We start from the raw sequence: 16,664 nt of genomic DNA, 5'->3' as shown, positions 1-16,664 counted from the left end.
CTGTGCCACACTCATGACTCAAATTTGAGATACCCCAGGTCTTGGGCCCTGATTTGACTGAAACAGCAATCGAGCAAGAGAACAACTATGGGCATTCAATCAACCATCTCCAGTGACACAAAAATGTGAAGAGTTGTTACACAGAAATGTGCCTTTGGATTCTCACTCCTTTGGCACACATACAAACAAATAAAAGGAGAATAAATAAGATTTGATTTCACAAATATGACCAACAGTTTATCCTTATTCCTGTTCTCACATGGTTCTGTTTGGAAATGTTCCCTTTCAACACAGGTTTCTTATATGCACCTCACACAGAATTAATGCAGATTACTGTGTGAAGTTAAGAGAACCACTCTCTTGGCAAGATCTGTGATGATCAGAGGATTTTGACAGTGAATCTATGACAGATATTGTTAAATGCTATTTGAAGATGAATGAATGAGCTTCACATGAAAAAATCCAAGAGAAAGAATCCTGGAGACAGAGAAACAGTTTACTAACAGCTCTGAAAAAAATCTTGGTAATACTAGCAACTGGTCAGAAGCACCTTTTCTGCTCTAACAGGAACACTATACAGAGATGGTGACAGTGACATGTTCAGGAAAACAATTCTGTGAAGTCAGATACACATTCTTAAATATGAAAAAGTAGATGCAAAAACTTCCAAGGGAGGGAACAGAAAAAAAAAAAGAACATTGGAAGGGGAGAGGGGTAATAGTTAGAATCTCATAAAAAGTGGAAATGAGGGAACTAAAAATTCAGAAAGGAAGAAATGAGTGAGTTTTCCTAAATAAACTAATGAGTTTTCACAGATTTGAATCCAGGCTTAAAGTGAACAAGTACAGGAAATGCAGGAAAGGAAAGGAAGCATGACCAGAGGGTAGTAAGGGCCCCATACATTTTGGTAAGAGGGTCTACTGAAGGTGGAGAAGTATGTGTACTGAAACTACTGGTCTGGAAAAGCACAAGACTGCACACCATGCTGATATAAAGAGAAAGGACTTGGCATACAGAACTGCCCTTACACCCACCGTCCTAATAATCAGCTCACATTTGAAGGACAGGTCAAAGACATAAAGATGAGGTAAGACATGATAGGTATGTGAAGAGAGTTCAAGAAATTCTCAATATTTCTGTTGTGGAATATTAATTTAAGGTGTGTTACTTTTGTTTATATTGCATTTTTTAACTCTGTGAAGATGTGTTACTGTGTAAAACACCTCTGTAAAACACCTGATGGTATAATAAATATCTTAATGGCCAATAGCGAGGCAGGAGAAAGGATAGGTGGGGCTGGCAGACAGAGAGTATATATAGGAGAAAACTAGAAGGGGAGATCTAGGAATGAGAGAGGAAGGAGGAGGACTCTAGGGGCCAGCCACCTAGCTACATAGCAAGTCAGAAGTAAGAGGATGGAAAAAGCCCAGAGGCAAAAGGTAGATGGGATAATTAAAGTTAAGAAAAGCTAGCAAGAACCTAAGCCAAGATAAGGCTGGGCATTCATAAGTAATAATAAGCCTCTGTAAGCCTCTGTATGTGATTTATTTGGGAGTTGGGTTGTGGGCCTCCCAAGAAAGACTAAAAAAACCCCAAATAACACATTTCAAAATCAAATGAACTTCCACACCTCTCTCCCTGAAAAATCTCAGAAAATATTCAGGTAAAGTTGCTAAGACCTTCTCAGGACATAGGACAATTTGTAGAAAGTAGGAGAGACACTTCTGTAGTTTAGACATTAAAAGAAGAGACGGAAAATGCATTTTAAGAATTTGAGTGATTTAAATTAGTATTAGAGCAGAAGCTAACAAAACATATTAAAATGAAGATTTAATCAGGAAGACTTCTAATTTAATTCCTTTGTAGAAATATCCAGAAATTGGATTGGTGAAGCAATAGTAGCTCTATTTTTGAGGAATTATCATATTGATTTGAATGTTATATGTAGCAATATTTATAGTGACCAATCTGTGGAAACACCTCAACATCCATGGCAGATGAATGGACAAAGGAAATGTTTTATACATACAATATGTACAATTCAACTTTAAACAAGAAAGAAATATAGTCACATTTATCAACTTGAAGACATGTATTATACTATGTAAAATAAATCATAGATACAGAGAGAAAAATGTTCATGATTTCTCTTACAGATGAGGAACACAAGAGAGGTACACTTTAGAATCAAAGAAATAGTGGTTGTCTTGACTGACCAGGGAATTATTCCCCCACTAGCTAGCTTTTATAGTGCCAAAAGTTTCTATACAGGCTGCTGGGAGGTAAAGGCATCAGTGGTTTGTCCTAGTCCCTGTCCAGCAAGACATGCCCACTGCTGCAATAGTGGTATGAATATTATAGGAACAACTAACCATATGAAGTCTGGTCCACAGAAGAGACTTCATGCCTGGTACTATAAATCTGGTCAAAATCCCATGACTTGGGAGATCACAGGCCCTAGTGGGGAAACTATTGTTATTATGTTAAGTAGTTATGCTGTCAAATTGTCTTCTGAATATTTGTTTACACCCATAGTACTCAACTTTGGTCAGGGAAGCTTATTTTTTCCCCCGTGGGTAACAGTTAATTAAGGAACTCAAAATTCATCAAAGAATTAAGTATAAGTAACTGTGAGAGCTCAGCTGTGGATGAATCATCTGTATTAACCTCTCCTATCCAAAGTCCAAAGAGCATCACTGAAGACGGAATGGAAAGAATGTAAAAGCCAGTGGATGAGGAAGAAAGCTGTGTAACACTGACCTTTAGACAGGGCACAGCTATTGCCTACATCAACTCACAGCAGCTGTGGTCACTTGCACAAGACCGGCACAATGTGAAGTCAGTCGAAATTCCAGTTTGAATGGGAGGAAGTATCGCAGAGGCCTCACCCTTGTGGGAGCAGCCATTGGAAGCTAATGATTGTTGAGGGCAGGACAGTCACTCTCTTTTGGGAACATGGTTGTTAATAGATTAGCCAATGTGCCAGTGGATGGCCCCATTCATATATACTTGGGAACCACTGACTGGACTTGGGGTCATTAATAACAACAACAACAACAACAACAACAAAGTAAGGACTTAAGTTGGAAGATGGAACGGGAGCAGTAGGAGGAGTTGGAAAGAGTTAGTGGTGGATGTGGTGGATTTATGATCAAAATAAATTATGTAAGATGTATGAAGACTTTAAAAAATAAATAAAACATTATAATAAGGAATAGTGGTTGCTAGGTGTTGAAGGATAGAAGTAGAGAATTGCCAATAAAGAGACACAAAAGTTTAATTGAACAAAATCAAAAAACACAACTTTTTCAGGTCAACAATATGTGTCACACATTTACAAATGTGTTTAAAAAGGTGAATCCTACATGAAACAGCACTGTAATCATAACATTTAAGAAGATAAAGGTGGTGGAGGAAAGAGATTTTATGGCACCAGCAGCCATTCATCATGTTCTAGTTAGGAAGGGCAAATCAGCAGGGAAAACATCATTTCTTTCTTTCATGATGGGGGATGCACACATGCTGCTAGTCCTTCAGACTCTATCTTTTTAAATAGCATCATATACCATTACTCATTCACACAGAAAGTAGCATTCCACAAACAAGCAAGCAAAACTACTCGTTGGTGGGACTGACAGTTGAGTCCAGTGTGCAGGGGCTCACAGCTTATTTTATCCTCTGTATTTCCAAACCAGATCAATAGATTTGGACAAATTCTGTAGGAAGTGATTATATATAGGGACAGAATTCTCTGACTGAAGGGAAAGTGATTGACACAGGGCTTTGGCTAGTGATTTTCAGGTGCACTTACACGGCAACTGTTTTATCTAGTGATGATATTGAGCTGCAGAATTTTAAAAAACAACCTGGCAAGGATTGGGGAGACAGCTCTTCAGCTATGAGCAGGTGCTGCTCAGGACCCAAATTCAGCCCCTAGTGCCCACATCAGACTGCCTACAGACTGCTTACCAGCTTCAAGAGATCAGAGACTTGCTTCTGCAATGCACTGGCCCCTGCTTTCAAATGTGTACACACTCACACCCAACAATACACATATAAACACAATTAGGTTCACATAAATGTTTAAGAAGGTAAAATCTGATTATGACCTAAATTGGAGAAGTAGCTTGGTACTTAAGAGATGGCTATCAATGGTGATGAAAATCAAGCTTAATATTTGGATCAAATAATACTTTTGCAAGTGTAGGATGAAGAACAACATAAATGTTTTTTAAAATCTAAAGTATGAATTGATGCTTTCTCAATAATGTTTATGCCCATTGACAAATACCAAATACTATTCTCAGTTTTGATTAGAGAAGCTCCTCTTTGAACAGTGGCAAATACAAAGACTCGTGGCTGTTCAGAGTGCTGAGAATAAGTGAGCACTCAGTTCTAAATAGGACATTTATATCACTCCCCTGTAAGGCTCAGGGAATACTATACCAGATATGGATAGAAAGAATGCATGAGCTGGATCATAAGGGGACTGTGAAATACTACCTTCATTGCATGACAGCCATTGAAACCTGTTCTCACAACAGTGGAGTTTGCCTGCACTGGGCCTGTACAAGACTGACCTGTCAATAGTCAGTCAAAGACAGAGAATTGGCTCACGGGGCCATATCCCTCCCTGAGGCATTACTGGCTATTTAGAGATGAGATCATTGTTTTCAGTTGTGTTCTTATAGGTGAGCCTAGCAGACCTCAGTGATAGTTCCACACCCACAAGAGACAGTGCTGGTTAAACTCACTGGGTCCCAAAACAAAAAAACATGGATGTGGAGAAGGAGAGTTGGAATGACAGGGGTGGAAGGGAGAGATAAGACAAGAGGGTAGAGTAAGAATAATCAGATAAATATAGACAAGTATGAAACCACTGAAGAACAAATTTAATTAATTAAAAAGTACAGGTTTAGATTTATCTTCTATTAAGGGTATTGAAACAGGTTGAGTAATCCTGGCTGTGTAACCTGTCATAAACTGTTGAATCTTTTGGAACATTAAATTTCCCACATGTAAAATGGGAGGATAATTTCTATATTACATGTTAAGGACTAAGAAAATGGTATCAGTGATGACAAACCAGGTCAAGACAGAGCTTTGTGGTTCCCAATTTAGTGCTCCTTGTGTTCCACCAGCATCAGCCAATGCTGCCACTTTCCAGCACTCTGCGGACTACAAATACACACATGTCCATGACAGCATTCTATTTTTCACTTTTTATTTACATTTACAAAAATTAGGTTTACACATAACATTTGCTTTAAACTTCACATTCTGTGCATTTCTCTATTGCAAAGTACTCACAGCCCAGGCAGCATTTGGAGCTAAAATGAAAGGCTTTATAATAAATATTACCCTTTGTGTGTGCATAGAAAATGGTCCCTTTCTAGTTTTCCCTGAGGGCACACTATTTTGGCTTTATTGTGACACTTCACTGTGACACTGCAATGAGGGAAAGCCGTGCTTTACATGTCATGGAGAGAAATGCCACAAAATGCTAACATATCTTCTCAAGGTTGCCAGAAATCATTTCCACTGGGCTATGTTTTCCCATCTGCAGAGCTCTGAAATGTAAAGAAAATAAATGAGCTCTATTATCTATATTTTTCTAGCAGATGAGAAAGAAACAGAAAAAAATACAGTCAGCACTGCATTTATTGTTCTGTCCAAATTGTTGCTCTAGACACCCATAGCCCCCAGGGAGCTTAATCAATCACCAAATACTTTAAACATCATATTTTGGGTTTTGATTTTATTAAACTAACTTCGTAGTATCTGTATTTACCTCTGAGAACTTTTGGGGTTACAATCCTGAGAAGACTCCATCTAGATATTGGAATTCCAATTTGAAATGCTATTATTTGTGTGACATATACATGAGTTTCTGACTCACTCAGACAAGCCACACAGAGACAGTTCACAAGAGAATCACCTAAGGATGATTTCTCTAAGTTAAATTTGTGAAAATCTCAGTCTTCAGAAAAAAAAAAAACACAACACATTAGAAAACCTAAATTCACAAAAGCTGCCACTATGTATTTTGTAGTCTATTTCAATAGCAAACTATTCTTACTGTATTCTTACAGATCCAGAAATGCATTCATTCTGAGCCCTCACAAATGAATGAAATAGAAACCTCCACATGCAAGGAAACCATTTACATGCTTCAACATTTTCATGGAGAATTCAGGGCAAGACTTCCTATGAACTCCACAGACCCACTGACTAGGCCCGAGACATAGGTATCTGTATTAAGACTAAGAAGAATGATATAAAAACAAAGACATGATGATTAAAAAGGAAAACTTTTTTTTTCACAGAAATAGGGTTCTAATTGTAAAGCTGTTGTATGTGTGTGTGATTTGTATATATGTGCATATTTATATTCTTGCTCATGTGTGGGTGCATATACAACACAAGTGTGTGTGGATCAGCAGTATCGGCCCTTGTCTTCTAACTTGTTTGAGAGGTAGGGTCTATTGCTTGCTAACAGGCCCACGAGTTTCCCAGGATTCTCATATCTGCATCTCTCACTTCCACTTAGGAGCACTGAGATTATAGATGCTCTCGTACCTGGTTTTATACAGGCATTGGGATTCAGAGTTAAGTCCTTACACTTGACGGCAAGCACTTTACACATGAAGCCATCTCTCCAGCTTTGGGATTATATCTGAAGAAAATCCAAAAGACTATAAATAAAATTTGGTGATAAGGCAGTAAATACAGTAAGGTTGCTATTTGAAAGGTAGTGGCAAATCTATAAACCAATAATAAGTAAATGCATTTAGAATCGCATAGCAGTATAAAAAATACCTAATGACAAATTGAACAGACAATGTGCAAAAGCTCCATAAAATCACCACCTTTTCAGATTACAGAATATCTAAGTGAAGGAGGGACTCTAAAGTGTCCCTGAGGAAAAGACAGCATAAAAAGACCCCATCTTGCTCTAAATTTATTTATTAAATCAATGTAATCCTTATCAAAGCCCCAAGAGAGTTTTTAAAAGAAATGGAAAATTCTATGTTTCTATAGAAATAAAAAGAACCAAGAACAGCAAAGAGCACTTTGCAAAAGAGCAAAAATAAAATTGAAGGGCTGATGATGGTCACGGCTGTAAAGTCTTGTCATACAGCTTGGTATTTGAGCTGTGGCCTTATCAATGCAAGCACAAATGCAGACTGAGGGAACCCACTGAGGGGCCAGAAACAGGCCTACTCCAATGGCTACCTTACGGGGACAATATGTGTCACTAGGGAACCAGTTATTTCTTCAGTAGAGTGGGTATCTATTTGACATAAGCAAGCAAAACCCCAAAAACTTGTCCTTTACAGTGTATACTTGCTCCTCATTATTTCAGGCTTTATTTTTTTCAGTTTCTTACCCACTGCTAATCACAATCCAAAAATACTAAATAAAAATTTTGGAAATAAATAATTCATAAGTTTAAAACTGTGTGCATAGCAGGGTGGGATTTGGTACTATCCTGCTATGTTCTTGGCCCACAGTAACCACATATTTTATGCCACCCATTATTAGACATTCAGCCACCATCTTGGTTATTAGACAGACTACTGAGAAACTGCAGTACATGCGCTGTGGTGGCCCATGCTTTACTTAATGGTGATAGTGATCTGCAATGTACATATCGAAAAGACAGGCAATTCTCTAAGGGAAAGTAGGGAAGCTCTCAACTGAGAAAAAGACATCTCAAACAAGGTTGATGTCATCCACAGCTTTGTGGGCAATGGTGGATTACTATAGCAAAAGAATTCACGAAGAGTTGTGGGTATAAAACTTATACTGTAAAGAATGTGATGCAGAGACCCAATCCTAGAAGAATACGGAAACTCTGAACCAGGAGTCATAGACGCCAAACCCAAGCTCTACTACTTTCATGGCAGAGGCAGGATAGTGTCCTGGCTATGGCAGGAGTAGAGTTTGAAGAAATATTTCTTGACACAAGAGAACAGTATGAGAAGTTGCAAAAGGATGGACACCTGCTTTTTGACCAAGTACCTTTGGTTGAAATGGATGGAACGCTGCTGACATAGTCTAGAACCATCCTCAGCTACCTGGCTGCCAAGTACAATTTGTATGGGAAGGATCTAAAGGAGAGAGTCAAGAATGACATATATACTGGACCTGATGATAATGATCACCATTTAAACTCCCTGAAGAAAAAGAGGAGAATTATGCATTAATCGTGAAGAGAGCTAAAACCCATTGCTTCCCTGTCTTTGAAATGATTTTAAAGGACCACGAGGAAGCTTTTCTTGTTGGCAACCAGCTCAGTTGGGCATACATCCAGCTGTTAGGAGCCATTTTGATGGGGGAAGAACTTAGCGCTCCCGTGCTGTCTGACTTCCCTCTGCTGCAGGCATTTAAGACAAGAATCAGCAACATTCTGAAAATTAAGAAGTTTCTACAGCCTGGGAGTCAGAGGAAGCCACTTCCAGATGACTACTATGTTGAGATGGTCAGGAACGTCCTAAAGTTCCAGTGGCAGTAGGTGCTCAGGTGGCTACAGAGAGGATCCAATGGCAGCATCCCCATAGGCCAGCTACGGAGCAATTCAGAAGCAAAGGATATATTCCAGGAGTTTTCAGCTCTAGTAGAGTATTATTTTAAGGGGTGTTAATTTTGTTTATGTTGCTTTTGTTTAACTCTATGAAGCTATGTTATTGTGCCTGTGTAAAATACCTGATGGTCTAATAAAGAACTGGCCAATAACAAGGCAGGAGAAATGATAGGTGGGGCTGGCAGACAGAGAGAATATATAGAGGGAAAATCTGGGAGGAGAGCTAGATCTAGGAGCCAGAGAAGGAGGAGGACTCCAGGGACCAGCCACCCAACTACACAGCAAGCCACAGAGAAAGAGTAAGATTTACAGAAGTTAGGGAACAGGAACAGCCCAGAGGCAAAAGATAAATGGGTTAATTTAAGGAAAGCTGGCTAGAAACTAAAACAAGCTAAGGCCGGGCATTCATAAGTAAAAAAAAAAAAAAAAAAAAAAAATGTGATGCAACATTTTTATGAGCTTAAGGGAAGCAAAGGTTTGTTAACCAGTTAAAAATGCAAATTTAAAGGGTAAGACTAGTAAATTACATCACATTTAAATGTAAAAGGTCTAGTATCTGAAGGTACCAGGTAGGATGCAGATCATCCCATCCATGTGTAGGTCTCAATCAGTTCCCATGACATGCTCGGGTGGGAATTGTCCACTGAGCTGTGTTCTCTGAATGTTCCCATCCTTCTACACATGCATCACATTCTTCATGAGAATTTTCAAAAGACAAGAATGATGAAGAAAACCACAGAGCAGGAAAAGGTATTTGACACACATCTTACAAAGCATGAAGTAGACTACATAAAGAATTCTTCTCAATAAGAAAAAGACAGACTAGCAATTTAAACCATAGGCAATTGCTGGGTACATGGCTTGGGGTCTGGAGATTGCTCAGTGGTTAGAGTGCTTCTTGCTCTTCCAGTGGAAATGAGTTTGGTCCCTTGAAGGTGGGATTACAGGAGATTGTGAGCTGCCAAGCTTTGGTAGTGTGATTTATTAAATAGATAGGGCTTAATTCAATGAACAGAGACAGCCAATCATGGAAGACCTCGGGAAGCTTTCCAAATGTCAGTCTTTGTAGGCCAGAAATATAGCCAACTGAAAAAACTTAAATAAGTTAAAACTAAATAGTCTACAATTATAACCTTCAACATTTTCTTAAAAGATGACATAATTATTTTAAGCTACTGGTGGAGAACACTTTTTTTTTAACCTAAGGAAGGAAAGTTATTTATCATGGACTAAGAATGGAGCTTAGCATGATTATAGGGAGGTTTGTTTTGCAAATATTTCCACGTGCTATCTGTGTGTACATTAGTCTGATTACCCAGTGTAAATTATCCAAAGTGAGAAACTATGTTTGAATCCATTTGCATTCCATAACACAATTATAAAACAAATTTAGTCTATACTTAGAACAATAACCAGTCATTAGTACAGTTGTTTCTGAGGCTTTGTATGCTTCTTGGAAAAACACAACTGAACAATTTTCAGCAATGCTACAGCTCATGGGCAGTATTATAGCTCAGTTTGTAGTCATAAGGGGATATTCAATAAATATATATAATGATACCAATATATATATAGCATTGAATGAAATTTTTTTTTAAAAAAAGCTCTTTGTAGAGTTTTTAATTAAAGAGGAAAGAGACACAAAGTTGTAATATTCCTGTAAAATTTTCTACATGGAATACATCATTGGATGGAATACTTTGGGAAAGTGATGAATAAAAGAAAAATCCAGAATGTAAGGATCAGACTTTCAGATAGCTTGCCAGTTTTACATTAATGTAACAAAATACCTGCTATAATCAGGTTAGAAGAAAAGAAAAGTTCACTATGACTCAGTCCGTGAGTGGCTGGTCCTGTTGCCTACACTGCAGCAGCAAATCATGTCAAAATTCTTTACTTTAAAGCTGAGTTCAAAAGGAGGATGGCCAGAGCCACAAACCCTCTTCCGGATACATCCTCATGACCTTCCACCTTCTAAAGGAGCCAGGCTGATGATCAAGCCTTTAACATTTGAGTCTTTGGGAGATATTCCAGATAAAATCTCAGACAGATTGGGTGATCAGGAAAATCTCCATTAAGAAAATTAAATTTTTCCATTCAGCAAGGGGGAAATCATGTCTGGTAAGGAAAACTGAGCTAACCACGAAGGCTACTAAAGTCATGAATATTGAAAGAGAACCTACACCACCACTGTACTAAAACAGCATAATCCCTAACTACGTTCAAAATATTTGCCTTATACCCACCGGTAAGATACCTCACCTCTCATCAAGGAAACTTCTCTTTGTGACTGTCAGAGAACATTATAGAAGAATACAACTTCCATCCCAGTAGATAAATCTACAACACAACTTCAGCACCTCAGAATATAAGGTTTGGAGATCATTTCAGAAGAGTGGGTTGAAAGATTATAAGAGGAAGAGGATCAGGGAGTTTGCTGTGAGAATATCTCCTAGAAATGTCAGAAGCTACACCCATAAAGTCTCATCTACATGGCTGCCCAAACATGAGCTGAACAAGGAAGACAATAGATGTGCCCAAATCGATGAGCGTTTGCTACAGAAAGCTCAAGAGGCCTCCGCCCTACACAAAGGACTGCAGGCAGCTAAGGAACGCGGAGAGTGGGAGAAACAGTCCTCCCCAGGGAAGAGCACACTGATTAGTTATCTAATACCAAGTGGTCAGCCCTGAAACATACACACAAATAGCATTACACAGACTAAGAAGGTTATATTTATGTATTTAGTAATATACTTGCCACCCCCACATACATATGTAGCAATAATTAATGAAAAAGGAAGCCACAAATTTGAAGGAAAGCAAGGAGGGGTTAATGGGAGGGTTTGGGTTTTGGGGGAAGAAAAATAGGAGGAAACTATACTATTATATAATCATTTCAAAAAAATAATTACAAAAAGAACTCATAATTTTGCGTGTGTGGGGGTGGGATGTCTCATGAGCTTCCACTCCTTGCTAAGGAGATACTGAGAGCTGGTGGCTTCTGGAGGAGGGAAACTCAGTTCTCTTTATGGGTATGGACTCTGGTAAGTCAACCACGCTCCAGTGCATGGGACTACCCAAAAGTTATTAAAAAAAAAGATAAAAAGAACATGAAATTGGCAGGGGATGAGGAGGTGGCTGGTGGGTCTAGGAGGAGTTAAGGGGAGGAATGGAGTCAAACTATGACCACAATATACTATAAGCATGTATGACATTTGAAGAATTAATAAAAATGTTATATTTAAAAAAAGAAAAAATTGCCGGGCGGTGGTGGCGCACGCCTTTAATCCCAGCACTCGGGAGGCAGAGCCATGCGGATCTCTGTGAGTTCGAGGCCAGCTTGGTCTCCAAAGCGAGATCCAGGAAAGGCGCAAAGCTACACAGAGAAACCCTGTCTCGAAAAACCAAAAAAAAAAAGAAAAAAAAAAAAAAGAAAAAATTAAATTTTAATAAAAATTTGAACTGGATAGAAAAAAAAAACAGAAAGAAGTGACCAGAATTTTAGCCAGGAGAACAGTGAGTGCAGACCTTAGTAAAGACCCAGAGGCAGAACAGTGAGTGGAATATTCCAGGATAACACAGGGGCTCATGTACAGTGAGTAAAGGAGGAGTTATGGGAAACTAGATCAGAAAAACAATGGGTCCATATAATGCTGAGAATTACAGACCATTTTGGAACTTCTGACTCTTTTGAGATATGAAGAGTCTGTAATGTTTTTAGAGATGACACATAATGATCTTCTTGTTAGTAATATTATCCTGGTCTATTCAGAAGCGGTTGTAGATTATGAGTTTAGAAACAAGTAAAATAATAAGTTTACTAATCATGTCAATAAGAAATGGTGTGTGATTTGGATATGGTGGTACTGACAGGGGTGGTGAAAGATTCTGAACATATTTGGAAGAGGAAGCTAAGTGGCATTACTGCCAGAGCAGATGAGGGTTACAGAAAGGAGTGGAGATTGATTTAAGTGGTTTTGGTTTAAGACTTGTAACTGTGTTGTTATCATGACTGAGAAGCAAGATTTGAGGGCCACAAAATCTGGTGTGTTAAATTAGCATGTTCACTGGCCGTAGAAATACGATACATTCAGAAATATTCTCTCTGAAGAGTGCCTTGACTCTCTGATCCCATGAAGCCTCCTCTCCTTGTACTAGACTGAAGATGATGCGGAGATTTTTATTTCTTAAGAGAATGTGTACTTGTATCTTCCTTGCATTTTGGACAAAAACCAAGGTCAATACACAACATCATCTGGCCTGCTAAGAGTAGAAAGGGCCCTCAGGCCAAGGGAGCTGCAGTACCTAGATACTATTCACAGCAGGAGCTAGAGGAGTACATATGGGCCAGATCTCAGTGGTGCTGGATCAAAGGTATGGAGCATCAACTTGGACAAGGAGAAGATGGTGTGGAAGCATTCTCTCATGTTACAGGATTTCATACCCTGTCAATAAGCCTGGGGGATGGTACTTGCAGACTAATAAATTGGATCTTGGAAGGCTAGAGAAGCAACATGTCATTTTAATTTAGAAATTCTAGAACTGCCACCATAGACAATAGAAGAAAAGAGGAGAGAGAGATGACCATTTCTGGAATGGATATATGGGCCTGGAAACCTACTTTATCCCTTGCCAAATTTGTAGGCGGAGGCACTTCTCAGAATCTAAGTCCAGTGATTCCCTGTGGGGGAGGTCTTTACCACAGTGATGTCTTCATGGTTATTGTTCCCTTCAGCTGTCACCATGATGATCTATGGCAATATACTCGGAGAACAATTACCCTGGTGAGGAAAGACTGAACAAACATTTCAAGAACTGTTGCAGTGTTCAAGCTGATACCCAGGGAACGAAGCTACATCAAGGACACGGTGAGCAGTCAAAAATCCCAGCACTGAGAATGGGAAATGAACACAGTCCTACCCTCAATAAGCTACTCACGATTGATGCCTGCAGGGAAAAGGAAAATCTGTTTTCTCAAATGGAATGACACTGGGTATATCAAGCACACTTCAGGACCAGCCCTACGCACAATAGCAGGTGGCCAACAAAAAACAGAATCCATCAACCAAAAACATTCCTTGCTCTTGTGTGTACTTGGGGGGGGGACTTTATGTTTGGTCTTGATTTTTTTATCTTACTATTTTTTGTTTGTTTATTTTTATTTTTATTTTCTTGAGAGAGAGGAGAGAAAGAGAACAAAAGAGACAGAGAGACAAAGACAAAGAGACAGAGATGGAAAGAAAGACACAGAGAGAAATAGAGAACATGAAGTTCTGTGGGTGGGAAGGATCTGGGAGGAGGTGGGAGAGGGATAACATGATCAAAATACATTGTATGAAAAACTTTAGAGTAAAAAGAAAAGAAAGAACAGATCTTCATTAGGAGGGAAAGGTGGAGGCAGGCCACAAGTGCAGCCCTGGAATGCCCCGCTTCTTGGCCAGATGCTTAGTGTTGTGTGCAGATTGGAAGAGATACAAACTGGCTTCTGAACTACTGAAGTAATAGTGAGCAACAGGTGGAACCCTCAAGAAAACAGCTTCTCCCATCACCAGAGTAACAGATCCAATATGTAATATTGTGGGAAGAGCAATTAGTACTAATCTTACAACTTAGACGATAAATGGTTGGTGCTTCCTTGGTTTTGATTTTTCTTTGTTGTTTGTTTCTTTGGGGACAAGGTCTTGTGTAGCCCCAGCTGGTTTCAAACTCACTATGTATTTGAGGATGGCGTTAAACTTTTGATTTCCTGCCTTTACATCTCAAAGCTATCACACCCCGTTTATGCAGTGCTGACAATTCCAATTGAACTACTTTCCCAGTTGGTGCTCCCTATTTTTCTAATTAGTTCTCCAAGGTGGACCCTATACAATAATGGCCCAGAACAAATTCAAACAAGTGGCCATTTGGACTGCAGCTTTGATACCAATGCAGGATATTTGCTATAGCAGATTAACACCATCCTAAATTTGAAAACAAAAACCTGAAATGCATCCAAATCAGAAATATTTCAGCACAAACATGACAGATACTACAGCTGTCCTCATGTTACATGTCATAATCAAAACATAGATGCAGTCAAAATTTTGTGTAAAATCACCTTTGAACTGTGTGTAAGTAAAATAAAGCCTAAGTGAATTTTGTGTTTAGACTTGGATCTCATGTTCAAGGTGGCTCATTATGCATATATAAATATTCCAAGATCTGAAAGCATAACATTGTTATTCTCAAAGATAATGGATACCCTTATACTCAACCTGTACAGGATTCAAGTCTTCCCTAAGGCTTTTCATCCCTATCTGAAGCAGAATGTGGAGAAGTTGGAATTCCCACAAGATAGAGTGAAGTTCTCTGATGCTGCTGCCTTCTGTGCTAACTGTGCAGCGCTCTGCCATGCTACCATCTGAAAGAATCTAAGTAACTGAATTAATATGATATGCTAATTATACCATCCTAATGAGAACAGATGAGCGAGAAATAGCAAGTATTCCAGAGGCCTTTGTAAAAGAAAGTAGAACATGAACCCAACAATGATCTAGGGTATAAGGTGAAATATTTAGAGGCTCAGTGATCTGGAACATTCCTACACATACTCATTTGTTTAAAATGCTAAATTAATTGCATTTTTGCCTTTATAACCACTGACAAGGAAATACAATGCCAAATTGGCCTGTTTAGGTACTAGGGATAGCACATTCCACATTTGGGAATACTCCTGAGAGACAGAGGGTTCTAGAACCTGCTCTGAGTGGCTACAGTGTATATAAGGCTGCAGCATGATCAGCCATGTTGGACATACAACCTGGTAGAACCCATTGTTGGTTCAGAGATAGCTGTGGTAGGAAGTGATGCTGCTGGACCTTAAAGCAAAATAATGGGAGAACTGCACTGAAGACACACAGACTACTGGAGCAAGGATATACCAGCATCAAAGAATTATACACTGCTATTAAAAAAGCCTGAGTAGAGACAACATTTGTCAGAACTGACTATGAGTTGAGGTCAGAGTGGTTAGACCATTTAGAAACACAATAGTTACTAATGCAACATGGTGAAAGACATGCTCATTTATGTGACAACACAGTAGGTTTCTTTAATATATGTTGGTCATCTTGCTCATCAATATGTCCATTCATAATGAGCTTTGAATATTCTGCATTTAGCCTAAAATTTATGACATTTGTATTACAGTGACATCCATAAATTATTGTAATAGGAGTCAAGTTTGAGGCATTTATTTGTCAAGAACTTTTAACCAGTGGCTAGAGAAATGCTCATTGGTTAATAGCACTGATTGCTCTTGAAGAGGACATGAGTTAGATTTTCAACACATACATGGCCACTCACAATGATCTATAAACTCTTGTCCCAGAGGATTCAGTGCCTTCTTTTGGCCTCTGTGGGCACCAGGCACACATGGTATACAGACATATGTGTAGTCAAACATCACTACATATAAACTAAACATGTGGTGATATTTTGTTTGTGTTCTAACAAATAAAGCTTACCTGGAAATCAGAGTGTTAACCATAGAGGCCAGGCAGTGGTAGCACATATCTCTAATCCCAGCACTTAGGAGGAAGAAGATTAGGAGTTCAAAGTTACCCTGGGCTACACTAGATTGATCCAGTCTAAAAGAGAAACATAGCCAGGCAGTGGAGGCTCACAAGTTTAATTCCCAGCATTTGGGGAATCTCATGCCTTTAATCTCAGCACAGGAGGTGGAGACAGGAAGTGATATGACTGAGCAGAGAGAGGAATATAAGGCAGGAGGAGACAGAAGCTAAGCTCTTTTTCAATCTGAGGATTCCTAGAGGTAATCAGTCTCTCTAATGTCTGGCTCCTTTGCTTCTCTGTTCTTTCACCTTTCACCCTGATATCTGACTCCAGGTTATTATTATTAAGACCTATTAGAATTTGTGCTACATAAAAATGATGGAAATAAAAGTTAAAAAAAAAATAACTCCTAGTCTAAGAAGATATAAAGTATAAACACGACGAGGGAATACACAGATAAACTTGAAGCAAATGAAGCAGGCAATGAGTTGTAGAGGAAGTGGTAAGGAGGCACACAGGATGG

General features: G+C 38.9%; 1 protein-coding gene, 1 long non-coding RNA gene and 1 pseudogene across 6 annotated transcripts in view; 2 read left to right on the top strand and 1 right to left on the bottom strand.

The window, feature by feature from the left end:
• St18 (ST18 C2H2C-type zinc finger transcription factor) overlaps positions 1-16,664 on the bottom strand; it is a 124,213-nt gene that overhangs the window by 64,831 nt on the left and 42,718 nt on the right. The window lies entirely within an intron of this gene.
• LOC102916050 (glutathione S-transferase A4 pseudogene) lies at positions 1,083-8,518 on the top strand (annotated as a pseudogene).
• The window catches only part of LOC143271819 (uncharacterized), an 81,166-nt gene continuing 77,816 nt past the window's right edge, over positions 13,315-16,664 (top strand). For all 4 annotated transcript variants that reach the window (XR_013049027.1, XR_013049026.1, XR_013049028.1 and 1 more), the window contains exon 1: positions 13,315-13,455. This is a non-coding gene — a long non-coding RNA (uncharacterized LOC143271819). The remainder of the gene's footprint in view (positions 13,456-16,664) is intronic.

The sequence above is a fragment of the Peromyscus maniculatus genome, chromosome 2, assembly GCF_049852395.1.
Source record: "Peromyscus maniculatus bairdii isolate BWxNUB_F1_BW_parent chromosome 2, HU_Pman_BW_mat_3.1, whole genome shotgun sequence".
NCBI lineage: Eukaryota > Metazoa > Chordata > Mammalia > Rodentia > Cricetidae > Peromyscus > Peromyscus maniculatus.
Note: the sequence above shows the minus strand (reverse complement) of the source record. Positions and strands in the feature narration are given on the sequence as shown.